The sequence below is a fragment of the Lactuca serriola genome, chromosome 5 (assembly GCF_051521515.1).
Source record: "Lactuca serriola cultivar US96UC23 chromosome 5, Lser_US96UC23_V15, whole genome shotgun sequence".
Classification (NCBI taxonomy): Eukaryota; Viridiplantae; Streptophyta; class Magnoliopsida; order Asterales; family Asteraceae; genus Lactuca; species Lactuca serriola.
Genome location: NC_136412.1, coordinates 288,100,422 through 288,126,130, shown reverse-complemented (window position 1 = coordinate 288,126,130; position 25,709 = coordinate 288,100,422).

Here is a 25,709-nt window from a genome sequence, read left to right as displayed (position 1 = left end):
AGTGGGGTCCAGTTTGTTCCATTGTCTATCATGGTCCTTAGCAGGATCAATTTAGGGGTATTTCTTGGAGGATCTTCGGCTAGGGTTAGCATGATAGCTCTCCAGTGGAGTCAGGGTTCAGTGGTTCTATCAACTGTCGGGTATGACCGACAGTTGCCTACGGAAGGACTTTAAGAGTTCAAGGTACTACCGTTGCTGGGAGGGAACGGTAGATAGAAGAGGATGGTGTCATTTGCGTGAGTTGTTTGATCATTGGATGTGTCAAGAGGATTGTATTTTTGCATAGACTGAAGTCTGTTAGAGTTAAATGATTCCTTGATGATAGAAATTAGAGTTGAGGTTCGTTAGTACATGGAAAGGGTTATGGTTATTAGTCGCAGGCACAAGAACTCAAGGAAATGGAATGGTCTTATGAGAGGTGACTTGGATCATCAAAATGGTTAAGGCCTGAAGGACCTGAAGGACAATCGTTGAGATTTGGCTAGTCATGGAATTATAGATTGGTAATCACAGGTTATAGGCAGTTCCTATTATATGAGGTTCGATGGGTTGTTAATCCACCAGACTTATAGGATGAAAGAGCTCCACTGAATCTAAGTGGGGGAGAATCGATCAGAATTTCCTTGAATTTGATCGGGTGTGGAACTAGGACAAGTTTCGCATCCTGGTCAGGTATAGAGACGGCACAAGTGACCGTTTAGTTTGAGGATTTGTAAGTGGGAGTTCAGAGAAACTCCCGACAGTTGGTCGACATTTTCTTGTTATGCATAGCAGGTTTGTGGATGAACCCCGACCGAGAGCTATGTAGAGCCTCGCTTCCTGTTCTTGACTGATACGGATTCGATTCAGGACATTGGGATTGAGATGGTTAGGTAGTGATGAAACCCAGGGTGGTAATCATGATTGGTTAGAATTGCTGTGAGACTGTGATGGATCATAGAATTCATTTGTTCGCGGTAGACTATCATTGGTAGTGGATATGAGCGTAAAGAGGGAATCAGTTTTTCCTTGGGCATGCCAGTTAGGATTGTCACAGAGTATTCTCTGTTATGGGTTAAGGACCATTGGGGTCCGAAATGGAGCTGAGCCTGTGTAGCCCTAGATGGGTGGGACCCGTAGGCAAGGCCGCTCCGTGGTATGGTTTGGGTGGGACCTGTGGGCAAGGTCCGTGTGTTTGTGGTAATATAGGTGGGACCTGGTAGAGACCTTGGGTTAAGGTATTGGATTTAGGGTTTCAAGATTCAGTAAGTGGTTAGTATGTGTGACGTAAAAGGTGTTGGAATAATGTCTAAGGCTGCAACTATATTAGGCAAGTATTTGACCCGATTGTGCATGGTCCTTTTGGGTTGCCTTCACCATAGCAACTTGATAGGATGATTTATTATGAGAGAATAAATATTATTAATATATTATGAGAATAATATAAGGAATAATAGTATTGTTATTTGATTAATATAAGTCATAGATTAATTAGTATTAATTTGGTGACTTAAAGAGATTAATTAAATAAGAGGGTATAAACTGTCAATTGTTTGATAGTTACACTTTGGGCTATAAATCCTTCTTGGATAGAGGTTAGACGAATTCTAGGGCTTGGGATAGCCTCAAATTCGTCCAAGGCTTATCTTAGGTAAGGATTAGGATTACTTTAAGGAAAGATTATCCAACTAGGGTTTAAGGGTGAAACCCTAGGAGCCTTACAAGTATAAATAGACCCCTAGGGCAAGGGAAATCGGCATCTCTTCAAAAGTAAAGTACCCCTGGCCGATTCTTCCCTAACCTCTCTCTCAAATCATCCTCCTTGCTAGTTGGTGTTTGTAAGCCATTAGAGGAGTGATAATTGTGACTCTAGAGCTCCAAGACAACAAGATCAAACAAGAGATTCAAAGGTAAACTTCTAGATCTGATTTTGTATTGTTCTTATACCTAATTAGTCATTAGAAGTCTTGGATTCAAAGCTTGTTTAATTAGAGAAACCTAGATCCAAGCATTAGGGTTTGTATGTGCACATAGGAATGTTCATATGGCCAAAACCCATCAAAAGGGTGCATAGACTGGATAGCTTTGTTATTTGGGCTCTTGGGAACCTAGTGGTTCACCAGGTGCGAGATTGGTAGTCTCAGCATTGGTTTGGGAATATTTATAACTCAGTTCAGAAAGGATTGACTCTATCAAAAGGTCTTGGGTAAAATGCAAGTGCAGATCTATGGATCTCGATTTACGGGTTAAGTATCAGGTTAGATTCTTGGGTAAGATCTCAAGTCGAGAACACAAGTGTTTTGCGTAGGATTTTCGTTTCCATCGGTTGAGGATCAGGGTATTTATGTGTTGAGGGAATCGATAAAAAGGTTCCATGGTAATGAATAGATTCAGTTCTGATGATAGTTCAAGCTCTTGTGTTGTGATTTGGAATGGTTCAATTGGTAAAGGACGTCAAGATAAGTCAAGGCGGTATAATTGATTTAGAACATGGGTGTGGAGTCACTTGTTATTCAGAGGCGATATCAGGTCACTTGCAGATGATTTTGGATAATCTCGGAGTAGATTATCTGAGCCTTCAATCAAGTATATGTGTTTTGCAAGGACAAGTTTCCTACTCGAAGGATTATTGCCTTCTATCAAGAATAAGTGTTTTGTAGGGACGTTTGGTCTGTGACACTGTTTTTGGTGGGAACCTCAAGTTATCAAGAGTTAAGTAGTTAGTTGGGAGATAAGTGTCCTAGATTGGACAATAATTCGGTATGGACGGTCTGTTAGGGAGTTAGACCATCTGGAGACTTCAGATTTTAGATTGGGCAAATGTGATTATGTTGCAAGGAATTCATTCATCTGCAATATAGAGAGCCCTGTGAGGTCCAGTTTCGGTTATTTTGGCAAGGTTGTAGTATGCTCGAGGTTGTACCCTTGCTGCTCAGCTTGTTGGCTTGCTTGGATTGGTAAGGAAGGATTTCGAGGACAAAATCTAATTTAAGTGGTGAAGAATTGTAACAGTCCGTTTTAAAAAAATATACAAATAAATAAATAATGAACCCTAGAACTCGAGACATATTTTTAAGTAATGTATTTTAGCCCTAAGTCTTACTAATTAATGGGGTGTGCACATTGGGGTGTTAAAAACTACATTTTTATTATTTGAGGGTTAAATGGTAACTGTCAGACTTGAATTGTAATGAATTGTTAAAGATGAGGGTTGTTTGTTAAGTTTTGGAGTTAATTTGAAAAGCTTATGGTGGAGGAGGACAGAACTTGAAAAAATGAGTTATGTTTGAATGTGGAAGGGGATTAAACTCGGTAACCTTTTTCCCCATCGTTTTCTGTAGGTAACCCTACACCTAGACGCCTTATCAATAGCCGCCACCTTAGAAGCCTACATAGTCATCGTTGCTCTCTTTTCTAGCAAAGTCGAAGGTTGTGTGCCCCACCGCCACCCTACCACCTGTTACATTATCGTCGGTGCCTCCACAACAACCCTTGTTGTTGGTAGTGTCATGGGCAGCGAAGAGCACCGCCGAAGACCGAGGAATGGGTAGCTTTTTGTTGGATTAATGTCTAAGTCCATAACTATAATTGGTAAGACTTGACCCGACCCGACATGGTCCATTTGGGTTGCATGGCATCATGCACTTGGATAGACTATAATGAGAGAAATAAGATACTTATGGTTATTAATATATTATAAATTCTAGTATATTAATAATAAGAATAATAATATTATTTAATTAGTATTGATCAAGAATTAATCTAGGATTAATTAAGTGATCAAAAGAAGACTAATTAAATATATGGGTTGATTATGTAAATCATCCATACTTGTATAGTGGGCTAATGCTCCATGGATAATCAAGTTGGGCTAAAACCCATAGGATGGTCCATGGATGCTCCATGGTGTATTTGAACCCATGGATCCAAGGAAATGGAAACATGACAATTAGGGTTTACCCTAATTGTAACACTATATAAAGATCTTATTCTTGACAAAATCAGCGACTAGTGAGAAAAGAAAGGGCTAGCCGATTTCATGAAGTGTAGAAGAGGTATGTATTCTATCTTGTTACACTCATTGTTTTGTATGCTAGATTAGGATAATACCTTGGAAGTTCTTATTTGCATGTATAATAGAGAAAACATAGATCCAAGGTATTTAGGGTTGCATGTACACTTAGGAGTGTTAGAATGCTCATAACCCTACAGTGGTATCAGAGCCTAGGCTTGTTTTCAATTATACTTGATGCAAATTGCTGAAAAATGCTGAAACACTCGATTTTCTGGCTTTCTGGGCACTGGACTCGCCGAGTCCATGAGTAAAATCATCCTACTCGTCGAGTAGGTTCATGCACTCAACGAGTAGGAGCCCCAGACAGCATATTTTCGAGGTTTTTGGCTAGAAATGGACTAGGAACATTACCCTAAGTTGTTTTTGAACTTATAAACTTGTTTTTGATGTGGTAATGTTCATGCTAATCCAATTTCAAAGATAATTGTCAATAGATTTATGTTTTGTATTAGTTTAAGGTTTAGACTAATTACATGAAAATGTTTGATTTGAATTATCTTGTTCTTATGAGTTGCTTAGATTAATAGAAAGTTGAGTGGAATTTGAAAAGTTTCAAAACTTGCCCTCAAGTTTTGGAATTTGAAAAGTTTTCACTTATGAATACTTTAATTCCATGTTAGCCCTTAGAATTTTAAAGAGTTAAAATTCAACCCTTATACTTTATAATATTATAAGTTAATAATATATATATGTATAAGAGTAAAGTCAGTCTTACCGCTAGTACGCCTCATTCACGAAGCCGATCTATAAGGTGGGTATAAGGTTGTTGCCTATAAAATGGCAACTTAATGGGTGTCCACTCTCACCCACCGCTTGCTTGACTGGTAGAGGGTCGTTAGCCGAACGGGTTTGACAGGACTAGAATTCTCCCTTCATTAAAAGTATTAATGATAAATACTAAGTAACTAAACTCTTAATAATACCCAATCTTAGTTACTTAGGAATATGTGAATAAGGTGCTAATCCATGAAATTACACTTTGCACTTTGTTTAAGTCGGTTAGTGGAGCGTGTGTGGTTAACCGGCACACTAACTCGTATTTAACAAGGTAGGCAGAGGGTAACTTGGTGTTTATCATAGTATCGATGGAGCGTGTGTGGTTAACCGGCACATCGATGGAGGGGTAAACACTTAAGGGTACCAAGTAATTTGCATGGTTACTTCACACCTTGTTTTGTGATCCTCGGCATCCCAGTCACAGAACCTGAAGGGCACACTCGAGATTGAAACATGCCATTGAACAGTTCAATGAATCTCAAAAGATCTAGGAGTTTCAAAACCAATTAAAACCTAATAATACATTTCGTTTATCTTGGTGGAAATTGGTGAATCGTCATTCACCTATTTTCAAATATTTTATAGCTTGGATTACGGCATACCTCTTCTAAGTTATAAAATAGTTTGTTGGGTTCTAGCCTTAATATTTCATATTGGGTGTCATATTAAGGACTTAAGATCAACTATCTTGAATATCTCCCAAAAACATGTCTGGTTTAGACATTTATGATCTTCCCAAATCTCTTGAAACAAGCTTTCCTAAATGAAAATGATGTCCCTTGGAAATCATACTTCATTCACCTCCTTTAATTATTCTCCCCAACCCACAAGTTCTTGAAAAGTTTAAGGTCTCTCAAGCCCTATTGGCAAGGCAAGGTCTAGGTGTGATCACATCTTGGAATTGTAGTCACGTATTGACAAGCCGGGAGAGTTGGGTGTCAAAGTCTTGAGAAAGTTGGTGGTTCAACTACTTTCTAAGTCACATAGTGAGTTCTTTTGGAACACCTATGAAACAGACTATGACAAGACCCTTAATGATCTTGTCTATTTGTTAAGATCAACTTCCTTAAAACTTGATGGACATTGACAATAGTGACACAGGAAATCCAGAAAAGCATTCTCTTTCCAATGGAAAGGGATCGGCCATAGTCAACTCGGTTGACCAAATGGTAAAGAGAAAAGCTAAGTCTGTGATAGTCCCGTGTACCATTATCAAAGGGTCCATATGTTTATATTGCCAAAGAAAGGGGCATTGATTGCGAAGCTGCCAAATTTACCTAAGGATGTTAAAGTCAATAAGTTTGACTCTACTTCAGGTAAAGTCCACTATCTAACTCTGCTAAGTTTCTATTATGAGATTCTTGATACATGATGTGACTGGGTCACATGGTGATGTTTTAAGAATCAAAGAAAAAGTGGAGAAACTTAAAGAAAGAATATGTTGAATCTGATCGCGTAGATGGATTTCTATCGCATGGTTTGAAGACCGGAATCTTAAGCTACTTCTTAGGAGTTATGATATATTTCTTAGGAATGGATAGCAACAAAGTTTTCATGTGCTTTTGCATTGTAAGGATAAGTTTTTCCGCAAAGTTTTAAAATAAAAGAAAATTTTTGATTTTATTTATTTTAAAATATCCTTACAATGGCATTTGAGGAAAAATTGTTGCTTATATGATTCCATTAATAGCAAGAGTGGAAATATGAAATTGATTCTTTCATTTGTGGTAATGTCTAAATTTACCAAATAAGGAAAGATTCCCATCATCCAAGTTTCAATTGGACCGGAACATGGAATCATGCAAGTTGTATAGCATGATGAATGAGAACTTTCAAGTATTGGAAAAATTAAGACTAATTACTTGTTCACATGGATGTGTGAGTCAAGTGAAGGACTAAGGGATCGAGTACACATTCTTGTGCACTGGTCAAGTCCACCACAAAAGATTGATAAAACTATTCGTCATAGTTTACAAAAGCTCAGTAAATATGATTGTACTTACAAGCTTAAGTGTAACTCTGAGACATTGGAAAAAGGTTCCAATGTATAACAGAGCGAATAAGAAGAATCAAATTAGGCAGAAGGATAGAAGTTTCTCAAATCTGAAAAGATGGGAGAGTACTTTAGTATCAGTTCTGTGATCATCTTAATGATTAAGAAACCATAGCACAATTAGTTCTCTAAGGAAATCTTAGTGCATTCTTATGACTAAGAAGAGGAACTTGAATTGTTGAAGTGGTTAAATCAAGAAGATGAGTCATACTTCGTTCAAATACAAGTCTTAGACCCATACTCCAAGATTGTAACTTGAGTGACATGTCTTAAAGAAGGTTTAAAACACTTGTCAAATGTGAGAGTAAAAGATTTCTACTCTTGTACATTTGAAATTGGTAAGTTGTGATGTTTTGGATAAAACAAAGACCAACTTAGGCAAATTTTGTGAAGTGTTTGTCTTGATTAGAACCCACACTATCTCTTGAATATCTGACAAGAAAGTCTTATATGTCAAGAGGACAGTGGGAGTCTTAAAGGTCTTGAAAGTTTCAAGAACTAATCAAGAATAAAAACCTGAAGTTCTTCACTAGCACACGACTTGAGATTTATAACCTATCGTGTTGACATATTCTGTGCCCATTCCAGTTAAATTTGGCTTTGCATATGAGTTCTTAGAGTTCTCAATTTGTTGCACAACAACTTGGAAGCAAAGGCAGGCCCTTGAGCTGCAAGGTGGCAAGAATTTAAGATTGAGTTCAATCCATATGAGTTTGGATTTGTCATTATCCTTGTCTTGTGATTATGGTTTTGACAAATTCATATGGGTAGGAACTCATACACTATTAAATCTAAGTGTCATAAGGTTTCTCTCCGATTCATGAAAATGATGGTGAGGAAACACTTTCACTAAGTAGATTTTAGCTAGATAGCAATTGTGATATTTGCATTCTCAAAGTCGTTAGTGGAGCGTGTGTGGTTTACCGGCACACTAACCTGGACTTGTGAGAAGTGGCAAAAAGGTCTAACCATTATGATTACGGCATCCCTATTCATAATTGTTTAGACACACAAGTGTGCTATCTAAGGGAAGGTGTATGATTTTGATAAAGTTTTATCAAAACAATCTAGTATCAGAAATCTGAACTTTGGTAAGAAAGTCAGCTGATTTCTGAGTACATGTCAAAGCTAATGGGAGCATAAGTGTTATGCGAGTAATCATCATGTTAGTGGGAGCATGATAATTATGATAAAGGTTGCAAGCTAGCAATGTTAATTATAGAAAACAAAAGTTTCAACTGGGAAAGAGTTGTTTTGCTATAATTAAGGGAGAGGAAATTATACTTCATCTCAAATCTATAAGCTTAGATCGTGAGGTTTTAATCATTTAGTCAAGGAAATATATATGAATTTCATGTTGGAATGGCTCAACATAAGGAAATTCTGTATATGGGTCCATTATTTGCGTTCTAAGATTCGATTATGATTACGGCATCCCTTTTCATAATCTGAATTATGAGAACTTGGCAAATTGAAATGGAAATGTTATAGCAAAAGATTGGTTTAGTCTTTATGTGAGACATCATGAATCGATTCCCATATGCTTCAGATATAGGATCGATTACATGTGCTATATTCATCCTTTCTAAAATTTTCAAAATGCCTGGGGCATTAAGAAGGGAAAAGGTTTAGAACTGGATATGACTAAAAGGATTAAACAATTGTCGAGAACAATCTAAGGTTTATCAAAGATTGGTTGCTCAAGGATAGTTGGAAGTATAGTGATAATTCTGGAAGGACCATATTGACATAGTCTGTAAGGAGGCAACTCTTGTTCAGAAGGGATAAGTCAAAATGGAATCTGGAAATGTTTCAAAGTTAGAATTTTCATTCTGTTTAAGATTAGGAAACTTAATGCAAGAAGGATGTTTCCAAGGAGCTGATCTCCTTTGGAATGCTCTGTAATGGTTGTTGTCAAGTCTTTCTGATTTTGTGCATAATCATTACAAGAAGATCAATGCATATAAATTTAGAATCTAACAGATTTCAGTAAATGGCATGAATTTGGAATTCTTGCATTTGCAGAAAGGATTTGGGAGTGTGAAAAGAGAATAATTGGAGTTATGTTCAATTGATTTATTTCACAAAGTAAAGATCATAGACAAACATAGTATGCATACTTGGTATGTGGCATGACTAGTGTTTAGAAAAACATAGTGTACATGCTTGGAGCATGGGACAACTATTGTTTTAAATTCAAGAATAAAGTTGATAGCTGAAACAGTGTACAATGAATAATGTGTAATCATATGGTGATAAATAAAAGGTGTTTTATTTATGTTCATAGGTTTTGATACCATATTGGATTCAATTATTATTGTGTTTCATTTTGCATGTTTTGACTTCCCGAATAAACTGGGTTATTCTTCCGGAATGACTAACTTATTCAAACCATCCACAGTCGGTCATATGTTGGAAGTAGATATGAATTAAGACTGTCATGGGTTGGCTTGTAGGGGTCTAAGGTGTTGGACAAAGGGCTACAACACTCATGAGTGCTCATAAGTTCTGAGTATTGGATTCAACCCGCGCTCATTGGAATCACTTCATGGATTTTATCACGAGTGATCATGAGACGATAATATCTTATATTCTTCAAACCTAGAGATATGAGTTGTTACTATGAGTTGGTTGTACATTGATTGCACGAAAAACGCATTCGGTAACTCGATGCTATAAAACGTGCCTTTGTGTATGATTTAACAAGTAGTAGAACAAGCCATATGAGTCGAAGTTTATCCATTCCTTTTACCTTCGGGATAAAAGTGATATCTGTGGGCCCCTCGATGATTTGATGATGACAAATGGAAGTGCTCGGCCGGGCCAGGACTGATTTGATTTGTTCAATTAGTCGGTCATCATAAATCGGAAGCCGGGAAACAACAAATGGACAAAGAGAATGATTATAATCCATGTCTCAGTCCATATGATATCTAGAATGGAGGAATATATGATCCCTTATCTAATGGACAAGTCACTAACAAAGGTCAGAGTTCATCTACAAGGTCAGAGTTCGACAGAAGTTTTTGAGAGCTACGATTGCCAGTTGGTTCCTGAAGTTATACGCAATAATAGTTTTAGACTTATCCAAGTGGGAGACTGTTGGATTAATGTCTAAGTCCATAACTATAATTGGTAAGACTTGACCCGACCCGGCATGGTCCATTTGGGTTGCATGGCATCATGCACTTGGATAGACTATAATGAGAGAAATAAGATACTTATGGTTATTAATATATTATAAGTTCTAGTATATTAATAATAAGAATAATAATATTATTTAATTAGTATTGATCAAGAATTAATCTAGGATTAATTAAGTGATCAAAAGAAGACTAATTAAATATATGGGTTGATTGTGTAAATCATCCATACTTGTATAGTGGGCTAATGCTCCACGGATAATCAAGTTGGGCTAAAACCCATAGGATGGTCCATGGATGGTCCATGGTGTATTTGAACCCATGGATCCAAGGAAATGGAAAGTCATGACAATTAGGGTTTACCCTAATTGTAACACTATATAAAGATCTTATTCTTGACAAAATCGGCGACTAGTGAGAAAAGAAAGGGCTAGCCGATTTCATGAAGTGTAGATTTATCTCAAGTTATTCCAAGTGTATTTGGTGCTGTGTGAACCATTTGAGGTGTCACACTTGGGGCACTAGGCACTCAAGCTTCATGAAGACTTTCTACATCAAAGAGGTATGTATTCTATCTTGTTACACTCATTGTTTTGTATGCTAGATTAGGATAATACCTTGGAAGTTCTTATTTGCATGTATAATAGAGAAAACATAGATCCAAGGTATTTAGGGTTGCATGTACACTTAGGAGTGTTAGAATGCTCATAACCCTACACTTTTGTCATTGTGTGGCATCGTGAACAACCGGAAACACTTGGTAAGTCCAACCCCAACCCACCTTTCCTATCTTCCTCGTTATTTGCTATGAATACGACGCTAGAGACTTCATTACCGTCGCCGGTGGCCATGGGGCCGTTGTGTTTGTCTTTTCCGGTGACACATGCCGCCTATCTAGGGGTTGGCATTAAGGGTGTGTGTTTAAAGGAACATGCTAGTTGATGTATTCATGGGTCTTTATGTACGATTTTTGGCGGAAAACCCACCGTCACCACCGTGAGGTGGTGGCTGCCACCGCTTGCTGCTGCCTGCGACCGCGTGGGTGGTTTTATGTGTGTCATTAGATATGTATGATTGTGTTTCCTATATAATTGGGATGTTGATTGGGTGTTTTAGCTAGAGAAAAACCAAGGAAAACCCCCACCACCACCGTGAGGTGGTGTTTGCCGCCGTGAGCCGCCAATGACCACTATTGCCCGAGGTGGCAGTGGGTGGTGCCTAACGTAGTGAAGCTTATATCAGCCAAAAACATAACCATTGGGACTAATTGACTTGTGTTTGGGTTGGAAACCCTAATAAGGGTTTAGAAAACCCTAATCTGGGAAACTGTTGTTGGGTTTTAGCGGGACCCACGTTTGGACTGTTAGACTTGAATTTTGGATTATGTCCAACTACAATGTATGAATGGCCTAGTGGAGTGATGAAATTAATGGATTATTTCCTTAATGGGTTAAGTCGTTAATGCGTTAAGTAAGAACACTTAACCCTAATCGTCATTTTATGTGAAAACCCTAATTATGATTGGGCTTCAAGTTGGGCTTTTCTTTTAGGCTTAAGTGTTTGGATTGTTATCGGACCAACTGAGAATAAGTATATGGAATATTATCTTTGGATAAGCCTTAGGGTAAGGCCCATGTAAGGAGTTTGCGCCCAATTTGGAAAATTGGGCCATAGGCCTTGGTTAATTAATTGGCTTTTGGGCCTTCAGAGTATGAGTTGGGCCTTGATCTTGGACCAAGCTATGTTAGGGTAAAATGGTCCTTTTACCCCAAGTGTGTATTTATGGAGATGCATTGAAACCCATATGAGTCGAAGTTCAGCCAACAACCAGTAGCCAGGGATCGTCTGTAGTGCGAGGTGATTTTCCTCCTGGTTTGAATGGGTCGAAGGCACCAATGCTGGCCCGTGTAGTTTGTATGTTCTTCATAGGAACACGGAGTGTGGGCGAGGCCCGTATCTCATTATCACCTAAGTATAGATATCATTCAGATGATTGGATTGCTATATTTGTTGTCTATGTGATACTTGTATGTGTTTGTTTATGTATGTGAGTTTGGGTAGGGCCCATATCTCATTATTATTCGAGTGTTGGCACGACCCATATCTCATCGTTAGCTGAGTCTGGGTCGGGACCGTATCTCATAGAGTGCGGGAGAGGCCCGTATCTCATTTTTATTCGAGTGTGGGTGGGGCCCGTATCTCATAGCATTACTTGAGTATGCATATAGGACTGATTGATATATTTAGTTATACTTGTTGTCTGTGTGATACTTGGATGTATGTTAAGCAGCTAAGTGTTGGCGGGGCCTGTATCTCATAGTTAGCCGAGTGTGGGTGGGGCCTGTATCTCGTAGTTAGCTGAGTGTGGGTGGGGCCCGTATCTCATAGTCGGCGGAGTGTGGGTAGGGCCCGTATCTGATTATCACCTGAGTATAGGTATCAGTCAGATTGTTGAATTGCTATACTTGTTGTCTGTGTGATACTTGTATGTGTTTGTTTATGTATGTGAGTGTGGGTGGGGCCCTATATCATCATTAGCTGAGTGTAAGTAGGGCCCGTATCTCATCATTAGTCGAGTTTGGGCAGTGCCCCTATCTCATAACGTTACTTGAGTATGTATATAGGAGTGGTTGATAGATTTGGCTATACTTGTTGTCTGTGTGATACTTATATGTATGTTTAGTAGCTGAGTGTGGGGGAAGATCCTGTATCTCATAATTAGCTGAGTGTGGGCGAGGTCCGTATCTCATAGTCAGCGGAGTGTGGGTGGGGCCCGTATCTCCTAGTTAGCCGAGTGTTAGCGGGGCCCGTATTTCCTTGATTGTAGGCATGGATCATGTTTCCTAGTAGCATGATTATGTGTATTGTGTTTGGTAGTTTGGGTAGACTCTCTAAGTGTCACACCCTGAAATCGATGGCGGAAACGTTCCGAGGTGGAGGACGTCATGCGTAGTATCACAACCATTGTACATAGTAAGCATAGTAAACACAACCATTACATTACATAAGAATATTTACATTTGTTTAAAAGTATTGAAAACATAGTTTATATACATCAGCGTATAATCAAAAGTAAAGACGAGACTTCTATATGCTCCATCTTCTCCAAAAGTGATCGAAGTACCTGTCTAACGTTAACAGAAGAATACAAGCAGTTTTAGAAATATCAGCATAAAGCTGGTGAGTTCATAAGCATGATTTTTGTGATGAAAACCGGTCAGTGAACTTATGAAAATACTTCGTTTTTATGAGATTAGTATCAAAAACCATTGTTACTGAAATAAGAAATACGAACACATGTTTTCCAAGAAAATCCCATATTTTCTAACATGTTTGTTGGTTCCTGAATGAAAGGCATGTTCTATTTGAAAACCCTGGTTACCACCAGTATGTATAGTAGTTTTACTACTTAAGATAAAACCATAAGTTGTGTCCCTGGAATACCTTCCAGTAAGTAGGTAGGTAGTTTTATTACATAAATAAAACTATAGAAAGAAGAAAGAAATCTGTAAACAAAGTTAGTTTATACGTATTGTGAGTCGTATAACCATTCTAATCTGACTGATGACCTCTTTGACGTTTCTTCAGGCTCCGCGCGATTACCAAAATTTGTCACCCCAGGCATGCCCGCCTAACTGTAGCTAGCAGTTTAGGTGTGGGATTGTCAGTCCCGAATAGATCTATCCACAAATTTCACGCTCTCCCTCCAGGATACTCTGGTTATACTACCGGAGAGGATTTAATGATGCCCCGAGGGGTATGACGAAGATAAGTCTCCCAATCTTGTATTAACTAGTTTACGTTTGGTTCGGTCGTTCTCGAGTTCAAAATAGTTGAAATGATGCAGAGTATAAATACTTATACATAAAATAATTATTTAACAAGATACTCTAGGTTAGCAATGGATAAACTAAGTCCGAGATAGTTTATATATTGACTTTGCATGAAATTCGAATTCGTAAACACGTAATGAAATCCCAAATTATTCCCATAATAATTTGAATGGTTTGATAAGTTCCCATGCTGTTTTGAAAACTATGTAATTATATTTAGAAAGCGTCCCTTATGCTCCACATATTACAAAAGGGATAAAGTTATCCTTTATGATTTGCTTGTATTCCCCCCCCCCCCCCTGAAAACATGAAAAACTCGGAAAAACATAGGGGTATGAACTCACCTGATGTGGGTGTGTCGGGTAGGACGCTAGGTGTCAATTTAGGACTTGAACACATGCGAGGATCCTATGTAGCATGAAGTGATACAAAATTGTATCTAATAAGTCATCAAACCACTAATTAAGCGAGTAAATACACTCTAATGCATGGAAACACTTTATTTCAAGTGTTAGGAATGATACGGGTTGCATCTAAGGAGTGTATGGCCTCGTTAAGGAGTTTACTCTTCAAGAGTAAGCCCTTAGGGGTGTTTACGGCCCAAAGACCACTTCCCCATGAGTTTACGGCCGTAAACTCATGGCAGTGGCGTTCTTGGTTGCTTAAAGATCTTATATCACTTAGGGAAGTAAGCTAGACTCCATTCTAAGGCATAGGAAGTGACTAGGGCTCCAAATGGACCTTTGGGTGAGTTCACAACTGTAAACATATGATTTTACGGCCGTAAACTCATATTTGACTCTTCATTTCATGCTTTGGTGGTTCTAGGTTAAGCATACAGGTTTCTAGTCATTTATACAAGCCATAGGGGGAAGTTAGGGCACCATATGACCTCTTTAGGGAGTTTACGGCCAAAGGAGCAATTCCTTGAGGGTTTACGACCGTAAACTCCATAAGGACTTGGTTTCTTTGATGTTTAAGGTCCTTACTTCAATGGTGGTTGATTCTATGTTGAGTTCTAGGCATAAGGAAGGAAGAAAGGGCAACTTTGCACCCTTAAAGGGAGTTCACGGCCCAAGAACATTCATAGGCCGTAAACACTCATTCATCCTTGATTCATGGTGTTTTCTCAGCCCAAAACATGTTAATCCTAGTGTACAATGAGTTAGGATAGGAACACTTACGAAGTATTCGGGTTGTCACATCATCCCCCCATTGGAGGGAATTTCGTCTTGAAATTAGAGTTCAAACAACTAAGTTATTTATACAATAATTAAGCAAATAGATGAGGGTATTTAAGTTTCATTTGATGCTCGCACTCCCAAGTGAACTCCAGTCCTCGTTTGGCGTTCCAGCGAACTTTCACAATTGGGATGCGGCTTTGCTTTGTTCGTTTGATCTCCAGATCCATGATTTCAATTGGTTCTTCCACGAAGTTTAGATTTTGATTGATTTCAATTTCATCAAGAGGAATCACAAGAGTTTCATCGAATAGGCACTTCTTAAGATTAGAGACGTGGAAGACAGGATGGATGTTGCCAAGCTCTTGAGGTAATCGGATTTTGTAGGCTACGGGACCGATCCTAGCAAGGATCTCGAAAGGTCCTATGTACCTTGGGTTCAATTTCCCGTGATTTCCAAAGCATATCATGCCTTTCCAGGGCGAGACCTTCCACAGGACACGATCTCCAACCTGGAATTCCAAAGGTTTTCGTCGTTTATCGGCGTAGCTCTTTTGTCTGTCTTGTGAAGCTTTCAGTCGTTCTCAGACTTGGATGATCTTTTTGGTGGTTTCATGGATGATTTCAGGACCTATGAGAGCACTGCCGGGGACTCGATCCTTAGCTAGCTGCGTGTCCCCTACCTCGGCCCAGCACAGAGGGGATCTGCACTTGCGACCGTAGAGGGCTTCGAACGGGGCAACCTTTATACTGGTATGGTAACTGTTGTTATATGAGAACTCGACCAAGGGTAAATGAGTGTCCCACGACTTTCCGAAATCGATGACACATGCTCTCAACATGTCTTCCAAGGTCTGAATTGTTCTCTCACTCTGTCCATAAGTCGGAGGATGATAAGTTGTACTCATATCCAGCTTAGTTCCAAGATCCTTTTGTAAGGACTGCCAAAATCTCGAGGTAAACCTGCTATCTCGATCGGAGATAATGGATATAGGCACACCGTGCACTCGGACCACTTCTTGAATGTAGATTCGCGTGAGTCTTTCCATTTTGAACGTTTCTTTGTTCGGTAGGAAGTGAGCGGATTTTGTCAATCGATCGACAATTACCCGACTGGTATCATACCCACTCGGATATTTGGGTAATTTGGTAATGAAATACATAGTAATCATCACCCATTTCCACTCAGGTATCTCGGGCTGCTGGAGCATACCCGAGGGCTTCTGATATTCGACATTCACCTTGGCGCAAGTCAGACACTTGCCCACGAAGGTAGCGATTTTGGCTTTCATGTTTGGCCACCAGTATAGTTTCTTGAGATCCAGGTACATCTTATCCGAACCTGGGTGAACGGAGTATCTGGTCTTGTGAGCTTCGTTCATGACAACCTCCCTGTAACCGCCGAACTTTGGGGTCCAGATCCGGTCGATGAAACAATAAACTCCGCCTCCTCTAATCTCGAGATTCTTATCCATTCCCCTCAGGGCTTCATTCAACACGTTCTCTGGTTTTAGGGCTTCCAACTGAGCCTCTCGGATTTGTGTGGATAAGTGGGAATGGATGGTCATTGTCAGTGTCTTCGACTTGTTGCCTGAGCTTTCCTTTCGGCTAAGGGCATCTGCCACCATATTGGCCTTGCTGGGATGGTAGCGGATTTCGCACTCATAGTCACTGAGCAACTCTACCCATCTCCGTTGTCTCATGTTTAAGTCCTTCTGATCGAAGATGTGTTGTAGGCTTTTTATGGTCAGTGAAGATCATGCACTTGGTTCCGTAGAGATAATGTCTCCAAATCTTCAGTGCGAAGACCACTGCTCCTAACTCCAAGTCGTGATTTGTATAGTTGACTTCATGTGCTTTTAACTGTCTCGAGGCATAAGCTATAACCTTTCCCCGCTGCATAAGCACACAGCCTAAGCCCTGGTTGGATGCATCGCAATAGACAATAAAGTCCTCTGTCCCTTCGGGCAGGGATAGGATAGGTGCGCTACACAAGGCTCGCTTTACCGTTTGAAATGCAGCGTCTTGCTTTTAACTCCAACAAAAGGGTACACCTTTCTGTGTCAGAATAGTTAAAGGTTTGGCAATTCTAGAAAAATTCTGGATGAATCTCCGATAATAGCCGGCAAGACCCAAGAATTGACGAATTTCTGTGGGCGTCTTTGATGCTGACCAATTCTCTATCGCCTTGATTTTGGAAGGGTCCACGTGTATGACTTCCTCTCTTACCACGTGGCCTAGGAAAGTTACCTTCCGAATCCAGAATTCGCACTTGGAGAATTTTGCGTACAACTTCTACGATCTAAGTGTTTTCAGCCCTAATCTCAAGTGTTGTTTGTGATCTTCCTGGCTTTTGGAATAGACAAGTATATCGTCAATGAACACAATAACGAACTTGTCAAGAAAAGGACGACACACTCGGTTCATCAGGTCCATGAACACTGCCGGTACGTTGGTTAGACCAAAGGGCATCACTACAAACTCATAGTGACCATATCGAGTACTGAATGTTGTCTTGGAAACATCACTCTCATGAACTCGTAGCTGATGGTACCGTGATTTAAGGTCTATTTTTGAGAAGTAACTAGCTCCCTGAAGTTGATCAAAAAGGTCATCTATTCGAGGAAGAGGATAATGGTTTTTAACGGCCAGCTTGTTCAGTTCACGGGAGTCTATACACATCCGAAAGGATCCATCTTTCTTCTTCACAAATAACACCGGGCCTCCCCAGGGTGAGGAACTTGGTCTGATGAACCCTTTTCTGAGTAGTTCATTAAGTTGACTGGATAACTCCTGCATTTCTGCTGGCGCTAAGCGATATGGAGACTTGGCTACGGGGGTAGCTCCGGGAATTAGGTCGATGCGAAACTCGACTTGGCGTTCGGGAGGAATTCCCGGGAGCTCTTCAGGAAAGACATGAGGAAAGTTGCAGACCTCGGGGATGCTCTTAAGGTCTTTAACTTCCTGTTTCTCGTTAATTACATGAGCTAGGAATGCATGGCATTCCTTTCGCAGGAGTTTTTAGGCTTTGATGCATGAAATGATGCGAAGATTGGAACTAAGTTTATCGCTGTAGATCATGAGGGTCTGGATAGATGGAAGATTGAGACGGATAGCTTTTTCGTAACAAAGAATATCAGCATGATTGGGGCTCAACCAATCCATGCCAATGATAACATCAAAGCTTTTTATAGAGACTGTCATAAGGTTGATGGGAAAAGAATGATCGTTGATGGTAAGGGTGCAGCCTATGAATATATCGTTAGTGTTCTCTTTCTTGCCGTTAGCCATCTCGACGGTAAACATTTCGGTTAATGGTTGAGGACTATGTTTAAGAAGATGCTTGAATTCATGACTAACAAAACTTCTTTCAGCACCAGAATCGAAAAGGATGCATGCATAAGAGTTGTCAAGAAGGAACGTACCCGTGACAACGGTGGGATCGGCAACTGCCTCCTCTTGCCCCATCGTTAGATCTCTCCCAGTGTTGTTGGTCGTTGTTGCTTTTGGGCAGTTCCTCTTGTAATGCCCGACCTCACCACAACCATAACAGGCTTGACTGACACCTGCTCCGAATGCTTGATTTGTTGGTTGGGCTGGTGTTCTGCAGAATCGAGCTGTATGTCCCTTCTTGCCACAACTCTTGCACAACATCTCGCGGGACTGCCCATGATGATGAAAATTACACTTGTCGCACCGAGGAAGGGTACCAGAGTACCTGTTGGTAGGTGCTTGAGCTGTAGGAGTGGCGACAGGAGTAGTAGCGGCGTGGACTGCCACAGTTTGTTGCTTCTTGGAAGATCCTTGCGAACTGTGACCCTTTCGCTTGTTCCAGAATTTCTTTTTATTCTCACCACTCCCTTTAGCCAGTTCAGGAGTGGTGGTCACTTCATCGAGAGACTCCATGATCGATCAGAGTCTGCACCAGACACTTAGCGCTGTCAAAGGTGTTTGGCCTAGCCGCCAAGACATTTCCTTTGGTTGGCTGGGTCATCCTCGAAATGAATCTTTCAATCTTTTTGCTTTTCGGGGTGACCATTCCCGGAAAAAGGAGCGCTAGGTCTTCAAACCTAGAAGTGTAGGCGGCAACATCAGAACCCTTCATCTTCAGGTTCTAGAGTTCGTGCTCCAGTTTCTGCATTTCGCCCCGCGGGCAGTACTTGGCAAGCATTAACTCCTTCAAGCTCTCCCAACCCATGGCGTTTGCTACTGGCAGGGTTAAGGATTTGACTCGGCCATTCCACCAAGTCAATGCTTTGTCGGTGAAAGTGTAGGCGGCGAATTTCACCTTGTTGGCTTCCGAGCAAGAACAAATTTCAAAGATAGACTCGATCTTCTCGAACCATTGAGTCAGGGTAATGACACCTCCAGTACCATTGAAAGATGTGGGTTTCGCATTCATGAAGTCTTTATAGGAACACTCCTTCTGGTGTCCCTGACCACCTTCCTGGTTTTGGGGTTGGGTACCACCTCCCAACCCGCCAGAACCACCAGGGTTCATTTGTGACATTGCAGCAGCCACCCCAGCAGTAACGGCTGCTTCGAACATGGCGGGATCAAGTGGAGGAGGTGGCGGAGGAGGATTGTTGTTCTTTGAGCTGGGTCTTTTCTTTGGAGGCATCTTGATCTAAAATGATCAGGAAAGTGAGGACGGTAAGTCCTCTAAATTTAGAAGATATGAAACAAGATGTATCTCTACAGGATAAATAAAGTGTTATGCTAAGCGATAGAACAGGAAAGAGCTACTAAAGCAAGTAAACTATCGCTAAGGAAAGAATGAGTAGCAACACTTGGTATGAATTTCTACAACGTATTCGGCTTTGGCTAAAATACTCCTATAGTATTTTATGTTTTGTTGCGACGATGACTTGTTGTTTGGATATTTGGTAAGTTTTAGGCTTGTTGTACACCACAGTCACTCCCAAGCACATGTTGGCTGTGTCTCGAATGAATATAATTGATCAGGCTATATTGACCCTAGACACGACTACATAACTGCCCAGGTTTAACCGTAGTGCCCACCACCCAATTACTTTTGTTTTGTTCTACACGTGGTTACTGTTTCTGATATTTTGGTATTCTTGTATACTTTTTGTAAAAATACTTGTATTTTAAAATATACTTTTAGTTCAGAGCACTTCGGCCTCTTATTTTTTATAGTTATATACCATGTAAGGTTCAGTATACTTAGTTCACTATAAACAAAAGCTTTGATACGAATCTGTCACACCCCAAAACCGATGGCGGAAACGTTCCGGGGCGAAGGACGTCATGCGTAGTATCACAACCATTGTACATAGTAAGCATAGTAAGCACAACCATTACATTACATAAGAATATTTACATTTGTTTAAAAGTATTGAAAACATATTTTATATACATCAGCGTATAATCAAAAGTAAAGACGAGACTTCTATATGCTCCATCTTCTCCAAAAGTGATCGAAGTACCTGTCTAACGTTGACCTGAGAATACAAGAAATTTTAGAAATATCAGCATAAAGCTGGTGAGTTCATAAGCATGATTTTTGTAAAGAAAACTGGTCATTGAACTTATGAAAATACTTCGTTTTTATGAGATTAGTATCGAAAACCATTGTTGCTGAAAAATGAAATACGAACGCATGTTTTCCAAGAAAATCCCATATTTTCTAACATGTTTGTTGGTTCCTGAATGAAAGGCACATTCTATTTGAAAACCCTGGTTACCACCAGTATGTATAGTAGTTTTACTACTTAAGATAAAACCATAAGTTGTGTCCCTGGAATACCCTCTAGTAAGTAGGTAGATAGTTTTATTACATAAATAAATCTATAGAAGGAAGAAAGAAATCCGTAAACAAAGTTAGTTTATACGTATTGTTAGTCGTATGACCATACTAATCTGACTGATGACCTCCTTCACGTTTCTTCAGGCGCCGCGCGAGTACCAAAATTTGTCACCCCAGGCGTGCCCGGCTAACTGTAGCTAGCAGTTCAGGTGTGAGATTGTCAGTCCCGAATAGATCTATCCACAAATTTCACGCTCTCCCTCCAGGAGACTATGGTTATACTACCGGAGAGGATTTAATGATGCCCCGAGGGGTATGACGAAGATAAGTCTCATAATCTTGTATTAACTAGTTTACGTTTGGTTCGGTCGTTCTCGAGTTCAAAATAGTTGAATGATGCAGAGTATAAATAATTATACATAAAATAATTATTTAACAAGATACTCTAGGTTAGCAATGGATAAACTAAATCAGATATAGTTTATATATTGACTTTGCATGAAATTCGAATTTGTAAACAAGTAATGAAATCCCAAATTATTCCCAAAATAATTTGAATGGTTTAATAAGTTCCCACGCTGTTTTGAAAACTATGTAATTATATTTAGAAAGCGTCCCTTATGCTCCACATATTACAAAAGGGATAAAGGTATCTAAAAGTTTGATAGAAAGTCGTTATAATTACATCATTTTTTAATTTATGAAATCCTTTATCATTTGCTTGTATTCCCCCTGAAAACATGAAAAACTCGGAAAAACGTAGGGGTATGAACTCACCTGACATGGGTGTGTCGGGTAGGACGCTAGGTGTTAATTTAGGACTTGAACACACGCGAGGATCCTATGTAGCATGAAGTGATACAAAATTGTATCTAATTAGTCATTAAACCACTAATTAAGCGAGTAAATACACTCTAATGCGTGGAAACACTTTATTTCAAGTGTTAGGAATGATACGGGTTGCATCTAAGGAGTGTATGGCCTCGTTAAGGAGTTTACTCTTCAAGAGTAAGCCCATAGGGGTGTTTACGGCCCAAAGACCACTTCCCCATGAGTTTACGGCCGTAAACTCATGGTAGTGGCGTTCTTGGTTTCTTAAAGATCTTATATCACTTAGGGAAGTAAGCTAGACTCCATTCTAAGGCATAGGAAGTGACTAGGGCTCCAAATGGACCTTTGGGTGAGTTCACAGCTGTAAACATATGAGTTTATGGCCGTAAACTCATATTTGACTCTTCATTTCATGCTTTGGTGGTTCTAGGTTAAGCATACAGGTTTCTAGTCATTTATACAAGCCATAGGGGGAAGTTAGGGCACCATATGACCCCTTTAGAGAGTTTACGGTCCCTACTTCGATGGTGGTTGATTCTATGTTGAGTTCTAGGCATAAGGAAGGAAGAAAGGGCAACTTTTCACCCTTAAAGGGAGTTCACGGCCCAAGAACATTCATAGGCCGTAAACTCTCATTCATCCTTGATTCATGGTATTTTCTGAGCCCAAAACATGTTAATCCTAGTGTACGATGAGTTAGGATAGGAATACTTACAATCTAGGAGCTTGAAACGGATGATTCTTGATCAAATCCGAGTTGTAGAGAGAGAGAGAGAGAGAGTAGAGAGAGGGACTTCTAAGAGTTGGAAAAGGGTGAAATGGAGGACCACTCATCCCTTATATATGGTGATTTTACTGCCCAAGTGACTTTACCGCCCGGAGTTTACTGCCGTAAACTCCATCTTGTGGAGTTTATGGCATGGTTGTTGATGTTAGGACTTTAGTGGCGGTTTTCTAACACTTGATCCTTAAGTGTAGTCGGTTCGGAATACTAATACGGACTTTAATTTGGGCTAAAAGGTGGCGGAAATGAATTTGATTTTCAAATGAAGTGATAGACTGTTGAAATTATATATACGAAGTATTCAGGTTGTCACACTAAGCTTCGTGCTTATAGTTTTCAGTTTTGGTTTCAGGTACTTCTGGTAGCAAAGGGAAGAGCTCGGGATGACTGTAGTGCACACACCATTTATTTAGCCTGGGATGTTTTTACTCTAATGTATTGATATGATTTTTGATAAGATACTTTGATTGATACTTTGACTTATGTTTTTGGAAGAAATGATTTTGATAAGTATGGTTATTTTAATAAATAAAATTAAATTTTTGGTCATGATTTTTGGGTCGTTACAATTATTCTCTCACTGTTCATCATCGTTTTCATCAAGCTTCCATGGCAGCTTCATCAGAAATCCCCTCCATCGCAGAACAAATGACGTAATCATCCATTCCCAACATTAAGGCAAACCATAATCTCATTATGGACCTTGATCTGACCAAATATGAAGGTTTTCTTCAACCTCTTGTCGAATGTCTCCTATATTCCCCTCTTGTTATAGCACTGGCGAAATCAGAAACCATTCCCTTGGTTCATCTGTCCGAGGTGTACTCTACAACAAGTTACCAAAAAGGTAAGGAGATGATTACGTTCGAAATGTTAAACAAGAAAACCAACATCACCAAATCCCGGTTCTGCAGCCTGCTAGGGCTTCCTCAAGGTTGTAACCTAGTTGACCCGGAGACTGTCTCCAACTCTACCATTTTGGAGATGTTTTTCCAAATGGGATACAAGGAACTTTTGACTGCTATCTCCAAGGTCAAGAAGCCAAATTTACCGCCGACGTGGAATGGACTATTCACCCTCATATTCAAATCTTTCTCTAAGAGGGTAACCGGTTCTGATTGTGCAAGCAAGCTCTTCATGAAAATCATGTACGACATATTTTCTAGTATCAATCTTGACTATGGCTCAGTGCTATGGGCTCAATTGGTCCAAAGTAACCTTTCGACTACACGACACAACAAGTTTTCTTGTGCTTAGTTTTGGACTTTAGTGGTTCAAAGGGCCATTGATCGACTTATCATCCCAGTTCTAGATTATTCGTGTATGGCTGATATTTAGATCTTCCACACCACCAACATAATCTTGTCTAATACCTCCAAATTTTCATTCATTGGCTCAATCCCTGAGGCAATGCTTCGCAACATACCAACATCGAGTGAAGTTATGCGAACATATCACAGTGTTCCAGTCTCCGACCTTCACCTAATGACCGATGAAGTACGAAAGGTCCTTGAAGAGACAGACAACCCAAAGAAGGGTGGTAAGAAAAGAGCTATGAATGCTGGTCCATCTAACCAAGATCAAACACCAAAGAAGAAGGTAAAGCGAGTGGCTCGTAGGCCACAAACTCCTAAGCCAGGTGACCATGAAGATTTATAGTCCAATTAAGTATCAGAGATTCCAGTTCAAGAAGATGTTCCCAACGAACATGATGATACTGTTGCTACATCTTAACGACAAGTTTCAGAGCCTGCAACAACGAACCCTGAGGTGTCTTTTCTAATACCCACATCTATTCCAATATCAGATGACTTCTTTCAACAACCTACTCCTCCTCGCTCTCCAATTACCACTACCACTCCCATTACAATCACACCATGTCCTCCTATGACCACTTCGCAACCCCAAGTTACTATTGCCTAATCCACCCCACTATTTATAGATTCAACAGCTACCACCACCATTACCACTAGTGAACCTCCAGTTTGTTTCAATGCATCTGATGCGGGGACAGGTGCTTCAGGTCTCACTTTTTGTCCTTCTACATCACCCATCTCTCCTCTATGCAAAGACAATCCATATACTATCTATGGTGATGATGAAGATAATTTTGGAGGATTTACCTACAGTCTGCTCAATATCCGGACAGAAAGTGATGATGAAACTTCAGTTACCCGAGGGCAGTTAAAGGCTTTATCTGAATAGTTGGATTCCATGATTGAATCCACCAAAACATCATCTGATGGTGATTATTATCAAAAACTGTCAAGGTATTCTTTGAAACATTGACGAAGGAAAATTCTACGAACCTTGACAAGACCAATCAAGCTGTTGACGCTTCAGCTTTGGTATGCAAGGAGACTACCAAAAAGTCGATAAGCTAATCACTGAGAAGGTGAATGCAGTAATTTCTAGTATTGGATCAACTCTTTTCACAGAGAATGAAAAACTTGAGGAAGTTCGCACTGGCCTCCAATCCGAGAACTCTGAGCTCAACTCCTCCATGTCCTTCAAAATAGACAAGCTTCATGAAGACTTGGCAATGGAGAACAAGATTATGGACAAGCTCGTAGTCAAGACATAAAAAGTGAAGGTTCTGACTGTCAAGCTGGAACAAGCTGAGAAACAGATCAACATACTCTTATCTGAAAAGGATGCTATACAGAGTTGTATTGTAGATGTGAACTCTTTACTCTCTGATATAATCAAGACTCGTGACTCTCTGATCACGATCACTGTTAAGAAACATTTGGCTGAGAAACTTAGGCATGTGTTCGCAATGCTTAACAGGCTTGAGGGTGTTTCGGAGTCAAGCTCACTTCCGAAACAAGGGGGAGAAACTGTAAAGCAATCAAAGAAAGAAACCTCGAAACCAATTGATACAACTGTAAAGCCAACTATAAAGCAAAAGTCTGAAAACAAACCGAAGGTTAATGTAATTTCAGCTTCGAAAGGCAAAGAGAAGCTCTGTGATGAAAGAATCACTATGACAGTGAAGAAGAAGAGCATGATGAGCATGAGCTAAAAAGAAGGAAGGCTCATGAAGCTCAAATTGATGAAAATAATAGAATTGTAAGAGAAGCATAAGAGAAAGAGAACGTTGAACGTGAAGCTCAAGTCACTTTGGAAAGCCGAAAGCTTTTATTTCCATTGTGGACTTTGGAGCGAATTATGAGCGAGGTTGTACACATTCCAAGCTATTATTGGTTAGAGTCGGTTGCATCTTTTGACTTGTAGAATATACAAGATTTGTAACTGGATCTTCCAACCACTTAGAAAGTCT